The sequence below is a fragment of the Columba livia genome, chromosome 1, assembly GCF_036013475.1.
Source record: "Columba livia isolate bColLiv1 breed racing homer chromosome 1, bColLiv1.pat.W.v2, whole genome shotgun sequence".
NCBI lineage: Eukaryota > Metazoa > Chordata > Aves > Columbiformes > Columbidae > Columba > Columba livia.
In genome coordinates, this window is record NC_088602.1 from 161,561,282 (window position 1) to 161,583,225 (window position 21,944).

Genomic DNA, 21,944 nt, shown 5'->3' on the forward strand with positions numbered 1-21,944 from the left:
ACCTTTAATCCTACCTGGTTCCTTTAACCGAGGCACTGAATAGGAGAAATCATGCAAGGAGAAAACTAATGGGGTTATTTTGTAGATTTGGAAGTAAATTTTCATGGTGTTTTCTATTATGTGGACAGATAAAATGCACATGCCAAAAATCTGAAGGATCTGTTTATTTTTTCTCAGGATTTTCAGCTAAGGTGATTTTTGAATTTTTATTTTAGAGACATCTCTGACTGATCTCAGATTGAACTTTAGTGATAACTTCAACATTCCTATTTCAGACAGACAATTGCAATTCTTCTATGGTGTCTTTCAGAGGAAGAGTAGGAGGAAGTGGTAGTTATGAATTTATTAAGATAAAATTTGTAGTTGCATAATAAAATCATCTTTAATCACTGAAATACAGGAAAATATTATGTTTTTCTACATACTTTATAGATGTGTGGGAGAATATTCCTGTAATTAAAAAAAAATAAAATTTGCTCTTTAGATGAGTCAGAAGAACTTGATGATTTTATAATAAATCTTTTATTTTGTCTTGCTGGTCACTTAATGTTTCCATTAAAGAACTAAGCAGATTTCCAGAATTCAAGGCTGAGGAGTCTAGAAATTTTCCTATCTATATATACTTAAATATATAGATAGAATTTAAATACGACAGCATTTTTACTCTATTAGAAATATATTTGCTATTATGTAAACTGCTTAAATCAGTAAAGATATGAATAATATTTCACTATTTATAAGTGTGCATACAGTGCTTTCTAGAATCATAGAATCACTTAGATTGGAAAGGACCTTTAAGATGGAGTCCAACTATTAACCTAACACTGCCAAGTCCATCACTAAACCATGTTACTAAGCATCACATCTACGCGTATTTTAAACACTTCCAGGGATGGCGACTCCACCACTTCCCTGGGCAGACTGTTCCAATGCCTGACAAACCTCTCCATGAAGACATTTTTCCTAATGTCCAATTTAAGCCTCTCCTGGTACAACTTGAAGTCATTTCCTCTTGTCACAGATTTCACAGGTTTCACAGAATGTTAGGTATGATAGGAAGGGACCTTGAAAGATCCTCTAGTTCAATCCCCAATGTCAGAGCAGGAACACCTAGAGGAGGTTACACAGGAATGTGACCAGGCGGGTTTTGAATGTCTCCAGAGATGGAGGCTCCACAACCTCCCTGGGCAGCCTGCTCCAGTGCTCCGTCACCCTCACCGTGAAGAAGTTTCTTCTCAAATTTAAATGGAACCTCCTGTGTTCCAGTTTATACCCATTGCCCCTTGTCTTATCATTGGTTGTCACCAAGAAGAGCCCGTCCTTTCACTTGTTATTTGGAAGAAGAGACCAACATCCTCCACGCTACAACCTCCTTTCAGGTAGTTGTAGACAGTGATAAGGTCTCCTCTCAGCCTCCTTTTCTCCAGGACAAGCAGCCCCAGTTCCCTCAGCTGCTCCTCATCAGACTTGTGCTCCAGGCCCCTCACCAGCCTTGTTGCCCTCCTCTGCACTCTCTCCAGCACCTCAATGTTTTTCCTTTACTAAGGGACCCAAAACAGGACAAAGTATTTGAGATGGGGCCTCACAAGTGCTGAGTACAGTGGGATGATCCATTCCCTAGTCCTGTTGGCCACACTGTTCCTGATACAAACCAAGATGCTGTTGTTCTTCTTGGCCACCTGGGCACACTGCTGGTTGTCAACCAAAACCTTGAGGTCCTTTTCCTCCAGGCAGGTTTCCAGTTGACTCTTATAAATAAGGACTGAGTTCTGGTTGGTTCCACACAAGATAGTAAAGAAAAATAAAATATTTTCTGAGCAAGCATTGCCCTGTGATCAGGTATATGGGATAAGAAACACTTTGCATGCTTTTCTGCCTTTCAGGACAAAGATTAGGGACTACGGGGAACTGTTTCTATATGGCTGATTTAGTGTCCGGTTGAATCGAGCTCACACATCAGCAAAAGTCATTTACTAAAGGTAATTATCACATGTAATTTTTTTTCCCTCTTCTGCTTTCTCAGGTTCCTTTGAGGAAAAGAACTGTTTGCATTGATGATCACTTGTTTTCTGACATTATGTAATAAGGTTGACAACTTAAGCTAGGAAACTGTGAAAGAATTATCTTTTTAAAGGGAGCTCAAATAGAAAAAAAAGGAAAAAAAAAATATATGTTTAAAATTAATTGATACAATTATAAACCAGGACTGATTTCCTTTAGTTTAAGATTCATAGGGCAGGAGACCTTTTTCAACATAAAAACTGTCCATACCAAATGTTCATGTGTTGTTGTCTTCAAAATGCATATGACCTATTGTTTAAATGCTTGTGTCTTACATCATAAACTGACACTACACAGAGATTATCCATTATGTCCAATAAAATATTGACCTGTGTCTTCTATTTACTAACCAGAAAAGTGCAGTCTTCAGCAGATAGTACGCCTTCTGGATCTGGGTAAAAAAAAAAAAATAAATACCACTCAGTCCATTCCCTGTGACCTCAATGAACCAAAACTGGGAAATATATGTGATAGATGTGATTCAGAACTATTGAATGTGCTGAAATACCACTTATTCCTAGAAAATAAAATTTATCTCTTGAACTATGCCACATTACAACTTCAAGTGAGAGGAGCAAATGTCTTTGTCTCTAATAAACAAGTGATTGCCTTATTAATCCGAAGTTTAAAAGTGCACATGCGCAGGGCAATTCATTACTATCAAGTGATGTGCAGAGCAACCAAAGGAAGTGTTATTATCCCAGAGGTCACTGATAATAGCAGAAAATAGGATTATTGCTCAGAGCAAGATGAACAGAAGGCTAGATGAATGTAAATTCAATGAGAATTGATTTGTGGAGAACTGATTTAATGACATTTAAAAGGGCACCCACTGTATTAATCTGTGGCTATCCTGTGTTCTTACCGTAATATAGGGCTGAACCATTGTCTTTCTTTTTCTTCCCCGAGTACAATGAGATAAGACACCTGGGGATATTAGGACCTGGTGAGAACCAGAGCCAAGTCCTCTCTGACTAGACATTTTTGAGGCTGGTGTGATTGCTCTCAAAGTCTCCGTGTGCCTACAGCCCTTTGTCAGGGACAGAAGGTACATGCTTGGAGGCAACTTGCCTGAGAGCTGACAACCCACGACCCAGCTACTGGCACCTGGGACTGTCAATACCTCTTGGAGTTTATGAACCCCTTGGCTCTAACTTTTGGCTTGTATGGGTTAACATTTCAGAAGCAAATAGTAAATAGTAAATGCAAAGCATGTGCTGGCATATCACAGGATTCCAGTTACTTTTTTATTAGTACTATACATAGATAAACAGATCTAAAGATATACCAATTTAGGCAAAATACACTTTTTTGTCGTTGTTTCTTCATTGCATTGCAGTTTGATCTATGCCCCTTGAATATCCAGAGTCTTTCAGCTACAGTTCATGTCTTGCTTTTGTATACTGTAGAGCCTTCTTTCCATGTTCACTGTCAGTATTCACCCTTACATGGCGGCTAATTCTTGTGGCTGCCCCTGTTCCCTCTGGGAATAAGCTATTTGTGGTATGTCTCTATGGCTCTAGGACTCTTCCCCTGATTAATTTGTTCGTCAGAGTTACAAATACTTTGTTCTGTATCTGAAATTCTGTATTTTCCATATACTCCCTGTTCTTTAAGGGAATAATTGTCCAAGGTATTTTCATCAAATAAGTTATGACTGATGTACCTTTTTCTTGGCCTGGAAAGGATGTGACATATTTTATTTCATCATCTGCTGTAAAGGGAGCCTTCATCTTGGCTGAAAATCTTACTTGTAGTGTATGCTTGACCAAGATAGGATGATTGGGAAATGTAACTGTACTCTGTAGGTAAGTAGCGCAATTTCCTCAAAGCTCATTTTTAACACGTTTCTGGTAGACTACATTACACATGCTGCTGAAACATCTGATCACTCTCAGAATGTGGGCATGGTCTGAGAACCTGCAGTTGAAAGAAGAGATATTCTGTCTTTTTCTGTGGACAGGGTCCACACAATGTGCAATCCTGGAAATGCTGCATAATTAACCATGCTATGTACTAAAGTTAATAGATTTTATGAGCACGACAATGTCATATTTATTTGACCACATTCAATGAACAAGTTAATTCTTAACTCATTTGTCAGCTACCTAATTTCTGGCAATCTCCTGAGCAAGCTACTTTTAGTGGATTTAATATATTTGTAAAATGAATTAATCATAGATTGGGCACAGAAATTTGAATACATTTATAATGACATGTGGTCATTAAAGATGGCCTACGCACCTACGCACTGGTTCTGTGGTAATGCCTGCTAAATCTATAGAGCTTGTTAATGTTTGACAAGTTGCTTTATGTTCTTATGGTTTAGCATTTAATGATGATTAATCCCATAGCAAGAGTAGTCTCAGCTTTTGATGGTTACTGCAGAACATCTGGAAAATAAAATGTATTAATTAAGTAAAATGCTCACATCCTATAGTACACTTTATTTTACTCATAAGCAAAGGCATCACATTATACTGTAGCCAGAAGAAGACAATTTGCAGCATTTTAAATTAGTCAGCGCCTTTAAGTTCACTTTGGACTAGTATTAATCTAGAGCAATTTGAAGCATCCTAAAAACTGAAAGGTAGTTCCTTTAAGAAGATGATTTTCATCATATCTTATAAAGTGTTTAGTTTGGGTAGAAATGTTAAATAAGGCAAGGCAGCCTTATATTTTCTAAGATTAGGCTTAGATCAGCCAGATACCAAGAGACGAGCCTTGAATAATGTCAAAGGCAGGTAACGCCTGAGCATGGGAATGTTTCTGTAGAAACAAGCATGAAGCAGAATCTACAGGGCTAGGATGGGAGTTGAAAATACAGGGTATTACACTCTGCACTCAATCTAACATCCCCTTACAGGCTGTGTGACAGTCAGAAAGAAAAATGAAGGGTTCAGTTCTTTACGTGTGTGGCAAACAACCCCTCTCTATTCTTTGAGAAAGACAGCAGGACTCCCCTCTGTGCAAAGAGCAATCTCTTTTCACCTAAAGTATACTGCGATTATTTGTTTATGTTTGAGATTTGATTGCAATTGTGGATCCTGAAAATATAAAGAAACAAGTGATGTGAACAAGTGCGGTCTTGAGCAAAATCTAATCAAAGGACAACCAGTCACTGACTGTAACATATTTCTTTATGATTCTAACTGCTGTGACTTGCTGTAGATGCTACCTCTGTTGAGTGAAAAAAAAAAAATAAAATAAAAAGAAAGCATCATAAACTTCAAACTCTTGTACTGTGTGGTTAGACAGTGTGGCCTGAATTCTCTGCTTTATTTTACCAGTTTAAATGAAATGTGATTTACATCTGTAAAAACAGAAGAGGAATCAAGCACTTTCAGTGTGCATTTTGAAGAATCTCCTTTAGCCATACGGTTTGTTTTTGAAGCTTAAGAAATTTTCTGACTCAAACATTTGTCCTTAATAGGAGTTTCTCACAGGGTGAACTAAAATGTTCTATTTGTTTTAATGAGTCTTTTCTCATAATTGAATAAATCCTTCAGAATATGAAAGTTTTTAACTGTTCAATATGGTAAATATTAAAGAGACATTGTCATTTTCCATTGTTTGGCCTTTATGCAAGAAAATTGCCCCAGAACAGGGCTCTGCTAATCACTTACCTCTTTGGGTAGTACCCAAATGGTCTGTTGTAATTATATGGATGCTCTCTCACAATTTAATTTAGTTTATCTGAGTCGTTAGTGTTTTAGCTTTTTTCATTTTTGGTTATAAATCACACTACAACCAGGTGCCAGCTTCTAACCTTGTGCAATGCTCTTTTGCACTGCAATGGTTGTATGAGGAGCCTGCAAAGAAACAAATTAAAAAAGCAAGTGGTGATTCTTTTGACACAGAGAAATCTTGGGTTGCTTTGAGGCCATGTGGATAAATCAGTGTCAGCTGGTCTAGTTGACTTAATTGTCTGTGTGGGCTAGAGATGGAGGGCCTGTGAATGGATCATGTTGCAATTACATGCTGTCTTGCCCTCATATAATTTATTAATAACAATATTTTTTTTCATTTGAATATATTCAGAGTGAAATTTATATCCAGAAAAATAAATGACACAATGCCATTTAAAAAGTATTTTCCTGATGTGTATTCCTCAGTTTAGAATTGGAAAAATACTTGTAATTTTGCAAACAAAACGGTTCTCCTGAGACGAAAACTAGTAGGAATATACCAAATAAAGTTTCAAGCTTGAAAGTATCAATGATAATGATATAGCTTGGCAAAACATTGTCAGCTGTCATCTTCATGCAGTGGGATAGCCTGACCTCATATATTTTAAGTTAAGACAATGACTGAGTATTCTTAGAAGAGTCAGGTAAAGCAGTTCCTGGGTTGTTAAAGGATTTGCACAATACTCTAAAAAAATAGCTGATGTTTCACTGAGACTATAGGGGAGAAAAATCTTTGTGTGCCTTATGGCAGATGTCTTCATTTCTTCTCCCAGTGGATGTGTAAGTACGACATCTTATCTGACATAAATTCAATTATGGGTAGGGCTGCCACAGCAAAAATAACTCCTGAGTGTGTACTAATTGCCTGAACAGGAACTCGAGCATATAATGGGGCTTTTCTCCTCCCCAAACTAAGATATGCTAGGAGAATGCCACACTGGAAAAAGGGGACTTTTAGAATTTAAGAGCTCGAATATCTATGGATACCCCATAAAATATTAGATGGATGTAATTTTTTGTTATGGAATAGCTATAATGATTACATAAATGCAAGGAAAAAAAGTGATATTGATGGGACTATTAAAAACAAGCATGTATTTATGTGGATAGTAGACTTTTCACATAAACACGATTAAATCACTGATTTCAACTCTGCAAAATTCTAAATCTTCTCTATACACAAAATGTCATTTCTCATTAGCCTGATGTTGCTTCCATATTAGTACTTTATGAGTCTTTACTGTCAGACAGGAGGATGTTCAAAAATTATTAAAGGTAACAAATAATGTAGCCTTTTATTAAAGAACTACAACCTAAAGTACTTGGAAACTTCCTTTTTTCCTCTTAAAAACAATAAAAATATTTACTCCTATATACCATTTTTCTATAATGTTGATAAAACTGAAGCTTCACTGAAACTATTCTTAACATTGATGCTTGCACTGAGTTTGAGTAGGATGCAAATATTAATCCTCTTAATATTTGAATCAAATTTAAAGTATGAAAAATTGTGTTTTCTAACAGTGAGACTGCATGTTAAATTCATATACCAGTATTCCTCCAACAATAATTCCAAGTTAGTCAATATCTACAGGATGCTTGTGCAAGTCAGGTATTGCAGGAGCTCCCTGTATCATGGACATGGTTTTGGACACTGCTAGAGTGAAAACTGGCTAGCATAGAGGATGGAGATTGATTTATACACAAAGAAACTTTTGCAGTCGAATATCTTTATATTTAAGAAAAACAAGGTGTTGCTGTTATTAATTTCTATTACTATATATAAACATGCTACAAAGTTCTCAGATATACAGAATTTGTGTGTTATCTACAGTGCCATTCCTTTCTTGGATATGCATTACATAATGATACTGTCATATCAGCAACACTGAAATTTTTATTGTTAAAAATTCCATAACAGGGTTAGGATTTATAAAGACAGGATCTGCAATCTTCTTGTGACAAAGAGGATTGAGTGAAAAGCATCTATAGTAAACACATCCACTTTCAGTGAAAAATGAATTTGGAAAGCCTATTAATGTAGACTTCAGTTTCCAAAAGCATAATGAAAGACAATGACTATCTGGGAGCAATGAGTAGATAAGACTGAGCCACTAGAGCAAGTAAGAGCTTGCAGAAGCTCACCCTTGCAGACCTGTCAATTTTATTTGTTCGTTTGTGGGGTTTTATTGTTGTTGCTTTTTTTTTTTTTTTTAATTAGGTTCCTTTTTCCTGCCACTCCCTTCCATAACTTTTAAAGAAGAAGAAGAAGAAGGTACTTAGCAGCTTTCTCTGAGTTTTAACAATTTTTATTTTTTTCGACAGAGGCAATAACAATATACTTCAGGGGAAGTACCTGTCTTGTTTTTGCCTTCAGCCTTCATGCTCACAGTGTGCCTCCATTGCCTCTCCCTACTTTTTGTCCAGAGATTCCTGACACCCTGATTCATGTTTTGTTCTCACTCTCTGTCACCAGAGGCTGTGTCTGGAAGTTTCTTCTATGTCCTGAAAATTTGGAATGGTTCACTTAGATAACTACAGAAAATAACCCCACTTTTCAGGAAATAAAAAAAATAAATTATTTTAAAGCAAAATTAACAGACAAATAACACTGCCATCAAAATACTTCTGTTTCTCAAACATAAATATGTAGCTCAGTTGAAGGAGAAGAGTTGAATTCAGAAGGGATACACAAGGTAAAAGTGAGGAGTAATGCAGACAGCATGTTTTATAGTCAGCTCTGTTATCTTTACTCAGATGAGATACTGAAAATAATGGAAACAATCCAGATAGTTCAATAGGTTTTCTTTATAATCTTCCTTCTTTGAGTCAGCATGAGGCAGCAGTGTCTTATTTGTGTTTCCCACCAAAATGGTTCTTTGATGGTTCCACTCTGCTGACTCAGGAGCATAATGTCTTCATAAATACATGGAGCTTGGCAGATCTGTAATTAACATAGCTAAATTGCCTTTGAGCTGAACTGGCCCACACAGAACCTATACTTTTGCTTGGTTTATCTGTGAACTTGCCAGTGTACCCACAACTAACAGAGAAGTACATTAGACTTGTGTCTACTGCCTTCCTCTCTCCCTCAGACCTCCTGTTCTTAAATTAAAGTTAACTCACATAATAAATGGCTGGGAGAAAGCATAATTTATGGAAGGAGATGCTTTAGCTTACTTAACTCCTTTCAAGTACTTTATATGAGAGTTATATTGTGTTACATTGCCTTCCACATTACGAAGGTCAGAGCATGAAATACTGAGGGAATTCAAGTGAGTATTATGTGATCTATCGTACAGCACCTTACATATCACTTCTGAATTTGGCTTACAGGCCCACTGACTGAGAAGAGAGAACAAGACATCCACAACAGCCAGCAAATGAAACAACAGTTTAACATCAGGGGAAAATATTAAGGTGGACATTTTTGTAATGTGAATAAGTATAGAACAGTAACTTGATAGGAAACAGAAATATAGCCTCAGACTTAAGTGAGATAGCAGATATGCAAATATTACATGCAGCTAAGGTTGATCCATAATCCCAAAATTTAAGGTAAGGGCATATTAAATTATCACTGCTAGAAATTACTTGTTTGGGGAAATCGTATTTACAGTGCTCAGTTCTCTTTCTCCAAACCTGGAGCGCCGTGAGGTGCTGCTGGCAAAACTCCCCCAAAGCTGGCGGATGCTGTGAGGCTGCACTTGGCCAGCCTGGAGAGCAACAGACATGACACTCACCTACTTGTGCCAGGAACAGCTTTGGAGCATCCACACTATTCAGATGGTTGACAGGTTGATTGGTTTGCAAGACTGTTTGCAATACTCTAAAACGACTGACATGAATACTTAGAGCTATCACTTCCACTTATTGTCGCAGCTTGAAGAATTAAGTGTGCCTGAACAGGAGTAAGTATGCTGGAAAAGTAGGCCATGTTGCTCAATAACATCCAGTGACCATCAGCGAGTCACATGAACCTAATGCAATAGACATCACTAAATAGTCTGGCTGTATACGTCAGTAAAAATAAATGCAATTTATAATGGTAAAACAGTTGAATTAATACAATATTTTTGTTACCGAAAGTAATTTTTTCTATAGAAATTTGCATACAGTGTTTTTGCCTAAAGTGTTGTGTGTGGGGTTTTTTTGATTACAATAGATTAAATAAATAATCTACGAGTGCTGATGTGTTTGAAAGAGTATCTTTCTGAAAACATAATTAAGAGTTCAACTCCAAGCACGTTTTTATATAAACATTGAAAAAAAAAAACAAGCTGGAAAGCATGCCTCCTACATAACAATTTAAATGTCAAGGATTCCATACCTATCTGGAGTGCTCAAATCTAAATATTAAGGAAAAATATGAATTACCAGGAAATTTAATAAATGTACTGCAGATATTCTTTGTAGATTAATGGTACTTGACTTTTAGCAAAGCCAAAGAAACATACTGTCAGGAAACACATCATTTGACACCTCTTGCTAAGTTTATCAAACTAATGCAGGTTACTAAGAAATGTATACTGGTATAATAAAATAATGCAGTTCAGTGCCAAAAGGTTCTTGTAAGTTACTGCTGGAATACATAACTGTAAGAAAATATGCTAGCTCTTAGCTACTAATGCTTTTAAGAATCTGACAATTATACTGCAGATACTTGCCAGCCCAAATTGTCATTGCTAATTAGAGATGGAATCTAAGTAGCAGCTGGACATCATCTTTTACTAAGAGGCCTCACACCTTCTGAATTTTCTTTGTTTAATTTTAGTATTAGAGCTTGTCTCATATAGCAAATTAATCAGATTATGTTGCCTTGGTTTATCTAAAAGTGTAAGTAACAGATTTTTTCTATTTTTTTCTTTTGTACTTCTGCTATTAAAACTCTTTAGTGATTCTGGTAGCCAGTTTTTTCTCCTGCTGTTTGTGGTATTTTCTGGTTATGCCTGAAATATCAACTTTGGAAATAGGATGTCCGAAAAATAAACTTAATAAGTCCTTCAAATCACTGAACAGTGTAGTGAGTGATAAATTTTAACTCTCAGGGAATTAATTGAATAAGATTAGTTCAGGATTAATGAGGCAGACCTTTATTATTACTATTACTATTACTATTACTATTACTATTACTATTACTATTACTATTACTATTACTATTACTATTACTATTACTATTACTATTACTATTATTGTGGTTTTATTTTTTAAAAAAAGACATTTTTTCATGTATTTCTACATAATTTTGGTCCTTTACTGGTTTGATTCTTTAGTAACTGTTCACAAGCCAAACACTGATCTTCCAAACTGATAATATGCATAGGTATTATTGAAACCGAGATAATGTTTTTCAGAAAAAAAGAGAGGCTGAAGTAACCAAAATTTTGAGTAGAGAAATTTGAATGACTAATCACACAAAGATAAATATTTTGATGTTCTAAGTACATTATCCCACTTGCAGATAAGTTATAAATGAAGTGATCCAGAAAATCAATGCGAGGAAGAGACATAAGGAGAGACACGTAGTTCCCAAAGTCTAGGATGTTTTGTTGGTTTATGGTCATATCTATATGCATAGATATATCATTAGGAACTAATTTGATGTGAGACGTTCATCTGATGTAAGCAGCAGTGATCAGACAGACCTTACACCTAGATAACCAGCTTAGGCCGAGATAAGGTTTGATCTTGAAAAGAGTTATCTCCACCCACTGAATGTCTCTACATGGGCTGATTGAAGCTGTTCAAAGACCCAGGTTTTGGCTTGGATCCTTATGTACTCATGAGAGGTTTGAACATAGTTTGCATGCGTTTGTGTTGGAGCTTCTGGTTGATTTTTCCCTGGTAGGAATCCAGCTCATGAGTACCAAAACTATTTTGTGAACTTAAGCAGCCTATAGTAGGAATGGAAGATTTGCCTCAAAACCACATTACTGCACTGAGTCAAAATGCTAAAATAGATGCAGTTGGTGTGGAGTATATGACAATTGTAGATTGCCAGAGAATTGTACCTCAGCAGCTTGTCCAGGCTGTGGTGGATAGGTTATCAAGTGAATGGAAAAGATCTGTGGACTTGTTCTGGTACACTTGCTGAAATTTGAATCCATATTCTTGCTCTGCAGTATGGATTTGTTAAACTTTTTAAGAAACATTGTACAAACAAAAACAGCTAAGCCTGAATGATTCATATCTGGAATAATTTTAAATGTTTAAACATACAAAAGCTCTTTTAAAAAGAACTGTCAACAGCGGTCAGGGAAACTTATCCATAAACGTAATTTTTACATACATATTTATATCCATGTGCAATATGTATGCCTATAATGCTTTCTTACTAAGAAATTTAAGGATCTTACAAATATTTGCTGATTAACTTCATAGGAAATTCCTAAATAACAGCTGCAGAAAAAATATCATTCTGATAATTAACTATACCACAGTCGGGTTGTCTCAGTCTAGCATCTATGTGCAGACTAGATACTAATATTAGCATAAACTCAATGTAGAAACAGTGCAGGCAATTCAATTAGAGTTTCCAGACACTGAAAGGAAGGGAAATTGAGCTAGCCACTCATTTTTAGATGTCATTTGTTCAGTTTGTAAGGCAATATGAGGATTGTTCTCCTTGCTGCCACATCCTGCATGGTACTTATTCTGAGTCAAATACCTTTTGCCTGTTCCTGTAGCTGGGTCTGTGGTCATCACTACAGCAGCAGGCCTTGCCTTCCTGCAGATAGACTGTGAAAGAAGACAGCAGATTTCAGGTTATCATTTTGGGGAACAGCAGCAGATGAGCTGGAAGATACAACTATTGTTCTCTTAATCAAAGCAACAACAAAAAAAAGGCCTGTAGTATGTGAGTGTGCTGTTGTGAAAATGCTGATTTCTCTTGCAAATGCATCATAGGGAAAAAGTCACAATGTTTAATCTGAAACACTTTAGAATATCATTAATAAAGGACACAATTTCTTCATGATGGAGAAGATGTGAAATAAAATATAATATTTATAAATGTATATAGTATGTATAATAATATTTATAAATGTCCAAATAATTTATAAATGAACCTGCAAATGAAATGCTTTTGTTTATTTTAGATATCTCATGGTAGAGGACCTGATGTCAGTATTCATCTGTGTCACTGGAAAATTATGGTCTTAGAATTTTAATAATGCTCAGTGTGCTACCAAGGGATCAATAGTAAAACCCTCATTGATTTCAAAGGAGGAGAACAAGACAGACTAAACACTTTTGAGTATTCGTTCAGACTTCCTTTGATTTGTTTCTCACATTCAAGAACTGTAGTCATATTGCCTTAATATTTCATATATGAGTCACTTCAGGGTGATATACAAAGTAATGAAAAATAGCAGAGAAACAGCAGTCAATTGCACCTATTTACTTCCATCCATGATAAAAATAAAAGAGGGTTTTCAATGTTAAAACAGTTAATTTTAAAATGTAGAGGAAAGCTAAGGTTTACACAGGGAATTACTGTGTGGATCTCATTAATGCAAGATAGGAATTAGGTACAGAGCCTAGTAAATTTAAAAAGCATATTCCAACATCACATAAATGAGAAAAGCATTCTCCTAGTACTTCTAGGGTAAAATTTTAAGGTCTATCAATCAAGTTTCAGAATACAACTTGTTCGATAATTAAGATCAGGAAGAAATGTTTCCTTTGGTTTCCTCTGGAAGTGTAACATTTCTAATGGGGACCATACTGAATGATTCAAAAGCAATTTAAAAACTTTATAGTGAGGCCACTTTCTAGAACACCTAGGAAAAGATGGGTTGAAAAACATAGTAGTTTTTTAATGGTTCCTGGTGGTTTATTTTCTTTTGTTAGAATCATAGAATGTCCTGAGTGGGAAGGGATCATTGAGTCCAGCTCCTGTCCCTGCATATGACAACCCCAGAGTTCACACCATGCGTCTGAGGGTGTTGTCCACTCTCTTCTTGAACACTGTCAGGCTTGGAGTTGTGACACCTCCCTGGGAAGCCTGCTCCAGTGCTCTACCACCCTCTGGGTGAAAAAGCTTTTCCTAATGTCCAACCTAAACCTCCCCAGCACATCTTCCTCTCATTCCCTCAGGTTCTGTCATCAGTCACTAAAGAGAAGAGTTTGCCACCTGCCCCTCCTCCTTGCCTTGTGAGGAATCTGTAGACAGCGATGAGGTCTCCTCTCAGTCTCCTCCAGGCTGAACAAACCAAGTGACTTTAGCTGCTCCTCATACAGCTTCCTCTCCAAACCCTTCATCAGCTTGGTAGCCCCCTTCTGGACACTCTCCAGTAGCTTTATATCCTTTTTATCCTGTGGCACCCAGAAGGGCACCCAGTGCTCCAGGTGAGGCCACAGCAGTGCAGAGCAGAGCGGGACAATCACCTCCCTGGCCCGGCTGGTAATGCTGTGCTGGATGCACCCCTGGACACAGTTGCCCTCTTGGCTGCCAGGGCACAGTGTTGGCTCCTGTTCAACTTACCATTACCAGAACCCCCAGATCCCTCTGCAGAGCTGCTCTCCAGCATCTCGTGCTCCAGCCTGTGTGTACAGCCAGGGCTGTCGTGTCCCAGGTGCAAAATCTGGCACTTGACATCGTTAAACTTCATGTGGTTGGTGGTTGGTCCATTCTCCAATTTGTCCAGTTCCCTTGTTAGAAGTAAGCATGGAGAAGATGATAGACAGTTTTAAGAACATATAAAACAATAGTCATCAGGCAGTGAAGCTGTTATATACAAGCGTAAACAAACTTTCATATTCTTCTTTAACAGCTAGGAGAAACTTAATTTTCTCCATTGATTGCTGGCTATTTATTCACTGTATATCATGCCTAAACATGTGAGAGAAAGCTTTAGTACTGAACTTGTTTGAATTTGAAAGATATGAACACGATATATGAGCATGAATTTGCTTTTGAACACCTCTTTGCAACTGTAGAGGTATCCTAGTGACCATACTACATTTGGTAGCATGCCAGTAATTAATGAATAAAATTCCAAGACTGTGTCATCTTTCCCAGGGGTCAAGATGGTTGCCATATTTCATCATTTGTCTTCTGTTATTTGTATAGGATTTCTATAGTCCTTTTCAAAGTTCTCTTTTCCTATTTTTCATATAAAAACCTCTAAGTTTTTATTTCTTATTTTACCTCACAACTTCCTGCTATTTTATTTGTATAGTGTTGAGAATCACTGATTGTTCTGAGTTTCAAGTACTACAGACAGTTAATTGAGTTTCCTTTTCTGCTCAGAAGCTGCAGATGGTTTTGTGAACATTTTTTTTCAAGCCATATAACATTTTAACACCTTGTAATTCTTACTGAGGAGGGGGAGAGAGAGAGAGAGAGAGAGAGGAAGAATAAATTTCCTCATGTATCTTCAAATAGCATTTTGGTTTCTTGTGATGACCACTTACACTTTGGGACACTTTATTTTAATAAAGTTTAGATACAATCTTCCAAAGCACATGAGTTAAGAACTGAGTCCACCATTACTTTTCCAGTATCAGTATTTCCTTTTTTGTTGTTGTTAATAATTCAGTCCGGATAAGATCACCCAACTAATTTTCTTTCAGAGATTGAGATAGGAAATTATTAGGATGTAGTACCTAATTTGTTTACTGACAAAAAGTTGAATAGCAGCAAGTGAAAGGCCATTTAATAGATTTAAGAGACAGAAAGTTTACGCCTGTATCTGATTCTACCCTTCTGCATGGATTTAAAATGCTGGTTATTTTAATCAAATTCAATGAGTATTCTGCAAATAAAGTCACTTTTATCCACAGCTGTCACAGATGCTTGTCTATAATGGTAATATAGATCAACAAGACAACCATTTTAGGCTGGCAAATGGTAATGCAAGTGAAGAGTACATATAACAGTTTAAATATAACACAACATACAGACAAGTTTAACTTTTGGCAAATGTCTCATTCACATAAATTCTTTCCACCCCATCAGAATTTTTGTTTTCAGTGTTTTGTGTGGAATAGGCTATTTGAAAGGCAATTATTGTCTGGATGCTCAGACCAGAACCAGTTCCAATACAGCTGACGTTGTATGTATGCCATTATTCAGCCTTTAGTGGGGTGAAATACCTGAATGTGAATCTCTCCCAGATTTATATTTGTGCTGCTTGTGTAAACCAAGTTTAATAAAGTGGTTTTCTAAATGAAGTTTCTTCATTCTGATTATACTGCATTACATTTATAGCTGCCCTCAGCTAGACTTCAGGTTTCATTATACGAGATATCTATGATTTTATAGCATGAGGCAAAATAAATTCATGGATAGAAAATTAGACTTGCAGAGGCTCTAGAACTGATAGGATATATAAAGTGATGCATTCAAGACCTGCTGATGCAGAAACATAGCAGGTTTTTTTGAGTAGCTGGCGGATGGAATGACACGTGGTGATAATGAAGGAAGTCAGACAGAAAGGGACCTGAGGGTACTAATTGACAGGAAGCTCAACATGAGCCATCAGTGTGCCCAGATGGCCAAGAAGGCCAATGGTATCCTATCCTGTATCAAAAACAGCATGGTCAGCAGGACAAGGGAAGTGATCCTTCCCCTGTACTCTGCATTGGTGGGGCCACACCTGGAGTATTGTATTCAGTTCTGGGCCCCTCAGTTCAGGAAAGACATTGAAGTGCTGGAGCGGGTCCAGAGAAGAGCAACACGACTGGTGAAGGGACTTGAACATAAGACCAATGGGGAGAGGCTGAGGGAGCTGGGGTTGTTTAGTCTAGAAAAGAGGAGGCTTAGAGGTGACCTCATCACTCTCTATAACTACCTGAAGGGAAGTTATAGCCAGGTGGGGATTGGTCTCTTCTCCCAGGCAGTTAGGACAAGGGGGCATGGGCTTAAACTCTGCCAGGGGAAATTTAGGCTGGATATTAGAAAGAAATTATCTACAGAGAGAGCGATCAGGCATTGGAATGGCCTGCCCAGGGAGGTGGTGGACTCGCCATCCCTGGAGGTTTTTAAACTGAGATTGGACATGGCACTTAGTGCCATGATCTAGTAAACGAACTAGAGTTGGACCAAGGGTTGGACTCGATGATCTCTGAGGTCTTTTCCAACCCAGTCGATTCTGTGATTCTGTGAATTTAAAAGAAGTCTGAAGAACAGATATAATTACTTAAGTCTGTAAACTTCAACTTCTATTATAGATATTATTATTGAAGGTTTTATGGGCAGTGCCCAAACCAGCTCTTTAAAAACTGAATTTATTTTCCGCATGCTTTATAATGCTATTTGTTTCTATGTAACCATTTAGAACCCAATTTGAAACTGATTCGCCTTAAATCAATATAGACACATAAATGGTTTTCTTATACTAATAAAAACCTATATTTGCACTAAAATCACCAACTGCATGAAGTTCAACAAAGGCAAGTGTTGGATTTTGCACCTGGGACTTGGCAACCCTGACTGTGTATATAGACTGGGCGATGAAATGCTGGAGAGCAGCTCTGCAGAGGGATCTGGGGGTTCTGGTCGATGGCAAGTTGAACATGAAACAGCAGTGTCCCTTGCAGCCACGAGGGCCAGCCATGTCCTGGGTGCATCAAGCACAGCATTGCCAGCTGGGCCAGGGAGGTGATTGTCCCACTCTTCTCTGCACTGCTGTGGCCTCACCTGGAGCGCTTGACTATGGCAGTTTTTTCTTGAGCAGGAGCTGTCCTTCTTCATGTGTATGTACCTTATTGCCTGAAGATCTGCAGCATGCTTTTTTAAACAATGTCAGTGTAAGTCCACTGACTTTCAGGGTATACTGCCACTAAGTATTAGGCTTCTATTGTTCTTCTGATGAAACATATATAAACTTCTTAAAAGGGCATTGTCTGTTAAGTATAGTCACAAAAAATGTAGGATTTCTGAAATTATTTTCCTCTACATTAACTTTGCAGAAATATTTAAAAAGACAGAGATGATGCAAGCTCTTCTAGAGTGCCAGCCAGGGCAAGATTATGCAGATTCCAGTTAGTTACCTAAGATTACACATGCATAAAAGCATTTGTGGCAGCAGTGTGCCACAGGTATCATTGAAAACATAATCAAAGGACAATGAAGCTACACATTTGTAATTGAGGTATGATTTGGTCTGCAGAATCTTTATTAGTCTATTAAAGGAAGGAGGCAGGTTGGCTTTAAGGTTGAGTTTTTGTGGCTGGCAGTTAATTTTTTTTTCATACACTAGCAGTTTTAATATTGGAATCACTGGGCCATAATGAACAGAGAATTAAATACTCTCTTTCAAAGTAGGATTGCATTTTAAAGAAACCTGTCCTGTAGCTGAGGGAAATTACAGGAAATTTTGTTGTGTGAAAACACAGTTTGGGTAAAACAGCTGTGAGTTTAAAAGAGAAAGGAAAATCTTGTGTGTTATAGAAAAGAACTGCTTTCTTATAAATCAGTCATTTATGAAAGAAATAATACCATGCCATCAGGTTTGAATTCAGTTTACTGATGCCTCTGCCTCATTGTGCAATTTTCATTCTACTACTAAGTGTGTTCCCCAGTCCTCCCAGTCTTCTGCTGCAAAGGTCTGGCATAGGACAGGAGAAAACAGTACACTTTCTTACAGATACTTTGTTTACACCTGTTAAAGGAAACACATCTGTGACTTAAATATTTGTGAAGTGCTGTGCTGAATTAGACCCTGGGCTGATCTAAATCCAGTATCTCTTTTCTGACCACAAAGAGTATCGAAGACAGTGAAAAAATTTCCGAAAGGCTGGGATGGTATAATCTGGGTTGTGAAAAATTCAGACCAAATTACAATGTTTAGAGATTAATGATAATGGATGAAAACTGATCTTTTTAAAAAGTCTCTTCAGAACTCTGAATGTGATGTCCTTTCTGGCCACCAGAGAATTCAATTAAGAGACAGGAATATGAACATTAACATAAATATTTGTTTTGAAACTACTTTTCTTAATCCAGGGAGAATGAAAGTCTCAGTCTGGTGATTTTTTTCCCTGTTGCAAATTGAAATTTCAGTGACACAATCTTCTCTGGGTTATATTAATCAACAGCCACAGCAAAGGAAGCAAATAACTAAATCCAGATTTGCCTTCTTAATGTTGATGTAATGATTTCTGAACAACTTTTTACCCTCTCAGTACTATAACTACAGAATAAAATTGTAGATGGCATTCTTGCAGTAATAATTTTCTTCTCTGTACATTATTTTATGTAGAAAATGTAGTTTCTTCCTGCATGTAACATAAAGATCTCAGTTCATAAAGCCTGAAAGCCAGGTTGTTACTTACTAAAATAGTGTTAATTCTCTGCTATACAGTGTGTAACTGCTACTGAGATGGAGATTTGCCTTTTGATGCTTGGGTAAAGGCAGCTGTCACAAAGACACACTGCAGAGAAAAATTCAGATGTTTGCTTTTCTGTTGCTTCTGAACACATTTTCCTTTAAGAAAAAATACATAATTTAAAATAATACCTACCCTTTATGCTTTTCTTGTTTATTTTTCTGTTTCTTTTCCTTTTTTTTTTTTTTTTGTAGTGGTTCTTTTCCTTTTTTAAATGGTTCTTTTCCCTTTCCTTCTCCTCCTTTCCATCTTCCTCTTTCTTTTCTCTTTTTTGTTTTCAGTTTGAATCTTTTGTTCCCCTCCCCTTTTCTCTTTTCACTTTTCTCTTTTCTCCCACAGAGTAAGACTATCTTCTGCTGTCGGGTAGAATTCTTGTTGATGACTGGGAAGCTCCTAGGCATTACTGTATTACACATAAGAACATCAATATTCATGGAACCATGAGCAGATTATTTTTGATTAATGTTCACTCTTGGAAGGCCTGCTTTCTCAATGGTATACTGTGGAGGGGTTTTGATAGATAAAGATTTGTTGCTGAATTAGTCAGGCTCAAAGGAATCTCAAGGCCTCTTCAAGAAGCTGAGATCAGAGTCTGCTGTGAGAGAGAGGGGCGTTCCTCAATCACCGGGGTCCTGGCGTGGCGTGAATCATCGAACGTATCATCAGTGAGACTCCAGCGCACGGACAGCCCACGATTCTCATTTAGCGAATCCATGCTTGGAGAGTGGACGTGTGATTAGAATATAGTTAAGTATATAAGGAGACTTGTTTCTGTAATAAATGGCTTTAGCATGATTCACATTGAATCGACTTGTTTTGCTGAGTCCTTATTTCATTCCAACAGTATACTTTCTCAAATAAATTAATTTAGTCGAAGTCTGCAAAGGCATTGATGTGAGCAAGGGTAGGCAGCACTGAAGCTGTGTGCCAGGCTGGGTGGCAGTGGAAGGGAGTGTGGGGCAGGGAGTGCACCTTGCAGCAAATCCCAGCAGGTTACCCAGCCCACAGCTGTATGGCCATATTGTCGCCTCTGGCTCCCCTCTCTGACCTCATATGCCAGATGTATTTAATGAATAGATCAAATATCCGTCTGATTCAGTGGTGTCAGTGACACAGTGTGGTAGCTGTAGGTCAGCCAAAGATCAGCCAACAATGAAAAGTATGTGAAGCCCCAAGGAATGGAAAAAAGACTAGAGCTCTGTTGCTAAAGCATGAGATGTATCTCATACTAGCTAACAGCTCTTCATGAACGTTAGATGTGATTGCCATTTCTCTACTAAGTAGAGTACAGATTATTCCCTCCATGCACAGAACCAAACCAGGATGTGTAGGAAAGAGTGAATGCACTTTGGAGGTTTTAGAAGATTAGGAGTCTACGAAAAGTGGTTGCATTTTGGGAGAACAGCAAACTATAACCGATGCAAACTACAGGGTAAATACTAACAACTGACTGGGCTAGTAGATGGATGGAAAGCAGTGAATATTGTCTATCTGAACTGCAGTAAGGTCTTTGACACTGCCTTCCATGAATTCCACATAGACAAGCTGTTACTGTTATGAGCTAAGTATATGGACAGTGATGTGGATTGAAAACTGGACAAATGGCTGGGCCCAGAGGGTGGTGATCAGTTGCACAAGGTCTAGCTGGAGGCTGGTAGCTAGTGACATAACCCAGGGGCCAGTACCAGCTCCACTCTTGTTCAATGTCTTCATTAATTATCTAGATGATAGGGCAGAGTATGTCCTTAGCAAATTTGCTGGCACAGAACTGGGAGGGGTGGCTGATGCACCAGAGGGTTGTTCTGCCATCTAGAGGAACCCGGATGGAAAGGAAAAGTGCAAAATCATGCACCTGGGAGGAACAACCCTACGCACAATGCTGGGGGCCAGCGGTCTGGAAAGCAGCTTTGTAGGGAAACACCTGGAGATTGTGGTGGACACCTGGTTGACCATGATCCACCAATGTGCTCTTGTGTCAAAGAAGTCTAAATGGTATAATGGGCTGCATGAGGCAAAGTATTACCAGCAGGTCTCAAGGTGCTGGTGAGACCACATCTGGACTACTGTATCCAATTCTGAGCTCCTTAGTACAAGAGACATACTGGAGAGTCCAACGAAGGGGCACAAAGGTGATTAAGGGAATGTAGCATCTCTCCCACAAAAAAGGGTTGAGAAAAATGGGACTCTAGCTCATTTCAGGGAGGATTTTACCAGTGTATATAAATGCCCCTGAAGGAAGCGTGTAAATAAGATAGATCCAGGCTTTTTCAGTGGCATCTAGTGACAGGACCAAGAAGCATTCCAGTTCACACCAAACTCAGTATCTAAGAATGATGTGACATGAGAAGAGATTGTCTTTTCAGGTTCATTGTGCTTACCATTATTTACTTTAGCAATATTTATCTTAATAGTTTCTTGCATGGCTTATTTATGTTTTGTCCTTTCTATGCATTTCTTCTTTATAATTTACACAGGCCAGAGCACAAGAGAACTTGTCTCAAAATGAATGAATCATGAGAAAGAATCCAGTTCAATCAGTCAAACTTTCTTTTAAGAGTAAGTGCCTAAATAAAACCAGTAAAAGTAGAAAGATGGAAAAATCTTGGAAAGATCTCTGCAAAGTCGTCTCACCCATTCTTTTGATACAACACAGGTTTCTTTATGTTTATATAATTTCTAGTGTATATCTACCTAATCCCTTTTTAAAACCCTCAGTGACATATACTTTAGGGTCACTCATTCAACAATTCTCATGCTTTACTTTTCTTACTTTTAGAAAACCTTTTTTAATATACAGTCTTTTCTGATGCAATTAAACCTGTTGTTTCTTTCTGTACATGATAAGCACAGAAAACATTA